General features: G+C 62.4%; 1 pseudogene; it reads right to left on the minus strand.

The window, feature by feature from the left end:
* LOC124607559 overlaps positions 1–5000 on the minus strand; it is a 7953-nt pseudogene that overhangs the window by 1877 nt on the left and 1076 nt on the right.

Consider the following 5000-nt stretch of genomic DNA (forward strand, 5'->3'; position numbering starts at 1 on the left):
CTTCTGGGAGTGACACCAGTCGAGCCGGAGGTGGTCTCCGACTATCTGGGCGTCGACCACGCGGGCGATGCCGTCTTTGACCGCCACCACGTCAGGCTTGCGGATGCCCTCAGGTGTTCGGAGGTGGGGCTCCACAGAGACATTGAAGCCCCTCTGCGCGAGTCCACGGGCGACATAACGCACTACAGCGTCATGGCGCTTGACCCGGGACCCGTGCGTCCTAAAGCAAGCCTGAAGTACGTGGTTGGCGGTCTCCACGGCCTGGCACCCCGCGCGGCATCTGGTGTCCGCCTCCCGCCCGCGACTGCGCCGTGCCTTCGTAGGGAAGGCGTTGATGCGGGCGCGGAGGGCGTCGATGTATTCACGCCCAGATAGCAGGCGACTGGTGTCGGCGACCCACTGATGTTGGCCACTGACGGCGGCAGAAGATGACAGTGCCGCACCGTCAATGGCGATGTGTAGGCGCGCCGCCCACATTTCCCCAACCTGCGTTGACGATTTGAGGAGGTGGCCCTCCCACATTAGGTGGCGCTCCAGCACCTCGATCTCATGCTGCACCTCATCCATGCCTGCACCGTCGCAGGCTGGCCCTATCTTCTTCAGCGCCAGGAGACGGGACCGACGGAGGGTCGGACCCATCCATCGGCAAGATGGAATGCCGAGGCCCCCCTGGGCAACAGGAGCGTGGAAGTATCCCAGGGGGGTGTCCGCCGGAAGGCGGAACCATCTCCTGACGGCGGCCCGGATGGTAACGTCGGCCGACTTCAATGCACCCACCCGGGTGCGGCTGAGGGCCAGCCCGTGGTACAGGCCAGGGAGAAGTACGTTGGTGAGAGCGTGGAGGCGCTGTTGCGGCTTCAGCGGAGCTCGGGAGATGACGTCAAGCTGCTCCACCAGGTGGCTACGTGGATTGAAGACACAGCGACCCGCCGTGGAAAATTGCAGCCCCAGGTACCGGAAGGTTTCACCCACACGCAGGGCAGGCATGGTGGTATTGCCTGCTGTGAAGGTGACATTGCTGTCCACCTTCACCTTCTTCTCGCGCCCTGACGCGACTAAGGCGAGGGTGAAACACTTCCGGGCGTTGATCTGCAGCCCCAGGTGGGCGAGGGCTGCGGTAGCTGCGTCGATGAGGGACTGCAAGCCCCTCGGGGTCGCTGCAAACAGCAAGACGTCATCTGCAAAGGCCGCAGCGTTGACTCTGCGACCGAGGATCCGAGCTCCGATGTGGGAGGGCAGTTGGCCTAAAACGTAGTCCACCGCAAAGTTGAACAGGAGGGGGGAGAGGGGATCGCCCTGGCGAACGCCCCGTGCTGGCTGCACAGACACGCCCACGCCGGCGCCGTCCGCTATCACTGTCGTGCTGCCCTCGTAGCACCGCTCGACATACTCGACAAAGCAATCCGGCAGGCCATGCGCCTTCAGCACGGGGCGAAGGGCAGCATGATCTACCGAATCGAATGCCTTAGATACGTCGATCGATGCCACAAAGACAGAGCGGCAGGAGCGAACTGCGTCGGTGAGAGCAGTGTCCAAGATGAAGGTATTTTCCAACATCCCATCCCGAGGGATGAATGCCCGCTGACGTTCGTCCACAGCACATGCGCGCATCAGGCGTGACGCGAGAACCTTGTGAAAGGTCCGCGCCAACACCGAGCAGACCGTAATGGGGCGAAAGTCAGCGGGGGATGTTGGTGCAGCCGTTTTCGGGAGAAGGGACGTCCGCGCGCGAAGCAGGCGTTCCGGAAGGGCGCGGGCCAGAAGGAAGAGATTCATCACTTTCACCAGGACTTCGTGCGGCAGGCGCCGCAACTCCGCTGGGGTAAGGCCGTCCGGCCCGGCTGCTGATCCCCTGGGCGGCAACGCGGCGGCGACCTCCTCATGTGTGACCGGCCCCCATATGCACTCGAGAGCGACAGGCTCTGAGTGCGGGAGGAGGCGGTCACGAATGAAGCCCGCGGTGGAGATGGGCTTCTTGGTGAAGAGGTCCGCCCAGAAGTCCAGCAGACCAGGGATGGCAGGTGGCGGCTGGAGCAGGGTGCCATCCAAGAGGCCGCGCACGCAACGTGCACGCGACCGTCGGAAGGCATCCTGCGTTCTCGCGTACTCCCAGCGGCGCCGCTTGCGCTTCTGCGTCGGCGGCGCGGCAGGCGGCCGCTTCGATGGTTGGCGCGGCCGCTGTGTCCTGGTGATCGATCTCTCCCCTCTGGACCCGACCGACGCAAGGGCATCCGGGAGCATGCCCAGGATGACATCGGGCGGCGTGCCCCGCCCCAGACCTATGACACGATCCAGGGCAGAGAAACGCTGGGCGGAAGCGGGTAGCCCCGCCAGATGCTCCCAGATGGCGGCGTCAGTCGGCCCCTCCGGCGGCGGCCCGGTGGTGTCGGCCGCGAAGTCCTCAGCTGCGTCGACGGGCGGCGCAGCGGCCTCGCCCGCGTCAGGCAGCGGGCTCGCTGCTCCCCGGCGGGATGCCGGCTCTTCCCCCCGACCGATCTCAAGCGCCTCCATGAATTGGCGGACAAGCTGCTTGTGGGCAGCTTGCCGCCGTCGGCACTTGATTGCCTCGAGCGTTCGGTCGGGGAACATCCTGATGAGTTCTTGATTGACGAAGAAGAACCGGGCGTCCCTCTCGAGGAACAGTTCGGCCTCCGCCTTGGCGAGCGACAGGACTTCTTCCTCCGTCCACCTCGCGCGATGCCTCTCCGTGACGATCTCCGCGTTGGCGGCCGCAAGATGTTGGCGGCGGCGATGGACCCCGAGACCGTTCTTGGTTGTAAAGCTGCGGTGGCACTCACTACAGGTATACATAGCTGCAAAAGTTACAAGATTTTCGGCACGGCCGGTTGGCCGGCTAGGTGCTGGGGGAGTTGGGGTGGCACCTTCAGCGGAAGGGCCACCACTTATTCTCTGCTTACTGCCCCCAACTAAAAAAGGGATAGTGCGAGGGGGGGCTGGTAACCCCCCCAAGCCCCTGGTGCGGTCTTCCACTCTGCGAAATCAGCGGGCCCACGAGAAGGGGAGAAGACCGCAGGAGAGGAGAGGCTAAGAGGGCTAGGCCCATGTATTGCGCATCACTCCCCCTGTAACTATAACCCAAGGAAGGCACCTCGCAGCAGCAGCACGACTACATCAAGACCGCACTTCGAGAAGCCAAGTCCGGATGCAGCCACACCGCCGCCACTTGGCCACCTTAAGAGAGTCATAGTTACTCCCGCCGTTTACCCGCGCTTGCTTGAATTTCTTCACGTTGACATTCAGAGCACTGGGCAGAAATCACATTGCGTCAACACCCGCTAGGGCCATCGCAATGCTTTGTTTTAATTAGACAGTCGGATTCCCCCAGTCCGTGCCAGTTCTGAGTTGATCGTTGAATGGCGGCCGAAGAGAATCCGCGCACCCGCGCGCCCCCGGAGGAGCACGCTAAGGCGGACGCGGCCTCGCAGCAAGGAAGATCCGTGGGAGGCCAAGGCACGGGACCGAGCTCGGATCCTGCACGCAGGTTGAAGCACCGGGGCGCGAACGCCGCGCAGGCGCGCGCATCCTGCACCGCCGGCCAGCACGAGGCCAACCAACGGCGAGAGCAGACCACGCCCGCGCTAAACGCCCGCACTTACCGGCACCCCTACGGCACTCACCTCGCCCAGGCCCGGCACGTTAGCGCTGACCCACTTCCCGACCAAGCCCGACACGCCCCGATCCTCAGAGCCAATCCTTATCCCGAAGTTACGGATCCAATTTGCCGACTTCCCTTACCTACATTATTCTATCGACTAGAGGCTCTTCACCTTGGAGACCTGCTGCGGATATGGGTACGAACCGGCGCGACACCTCCACGTGGCCCTCTCCCGGATTTTCAAGGTCCGAGGGGAAGATCGGGACACCGCCGCAACTGCGGTGCTCTTCGCGTTCCAAACCCTATCTCCCTGCTAGAGGATTCCAGGGAACTCGAACGCTCATGCAGAAAAGAAAACTCTTCCCCGATCTCCCGACGGCGTCTCCGGGTCCTTTTGGGTTACCCCGACGAGCATCTCTAAAAGAGGGGCCCGACTTGTATCGGTTCCGCTGCCGGGTTCCGGAATAGGAACCGGATTCCCTTTCGCCCAACGGGGGCCAGCACAACGTGCATCATGCTATGACGGCCCCCATCAACATCGGATTTCTCCTAGGGCTTAGGATCGACTGACTCGTGTGCAACGGCTGTTCACACGAAACCCTTCTCCGCGTCAGCCCTCCAGGGCCTCGCTGGAGTATTTGCTACTACCACCAAGATCTGCACCGACGGCGGCTCCAGGCAGGCTCACGCCCAGACCCTTCTGCGCCCACCGCCGCGACCCTCCTACTCGTCAGGGCTTCGCGGCCGGCCGCAAGGACCGGCCATGACTGCCAGACTGACGGCCGAGTATAGGCACGACGCTTCAGCGCCATCCATTTTCAGGGCTAGTTGCTTCGGCAGGTGAGTTGTTACACACTCCTTAGCGGATTCCGACTTCCATGGCCACCGTCCTGCTGTCTTAAGCAACCAACGCCTTTCATGGTTTCCCATGAGCGTCGATTCGGGCGCCTTAACTCGGCGTTTGGTTCATCCCACAGCGCCAGTTCTGCTTACCAAAAGTGGCCCACTTGGCACTCCGATCCGAGTCGTTTGCTCGCGGCTTCAGCATATCAAGCAAGCCGGAGATCTCACCCATTTAAAGTTTGAGAATAGGTTGAGGTCGTTTCGGCCCCAAGGCCTCTAATCATTCGCTTTACCGGATGAGACTCGTACGAGCACCAGCTATCCTGAGGGAAACTTCGGAGGGAACCAGCTACTAGATGGTTCGATTAGTCTTTCGCCCCTATACCCAGCTCCGACGATCGATTTGCACGTCAGAATCGCTACGGACCTCCATCAGGGTTTCCCCTGACTTCGTCCTGGCCAGGCATAGTTCACCATCTTTCGGGTCCCAACGTGTACGCTCTAGGTGCGCCTCACCTCGCAATGAGGACGAGACGCCCCG

This window comes from Schistocerca americana, chromosome 3, assembly GCF_021461395.2.
Source record: "Schistocerca americana isolate TAMUIC-IGC-003095 chromosome 3, iqSchAmer2.1, whole genome shotgun sequence".
In the NCBI taxonomy this organism is placed as follows: Eukaryota; Metazoa; Arthropoda; class Insecta; order Orthoptera; family Acrididae; genus Schistocerca; species Schistocerca americana.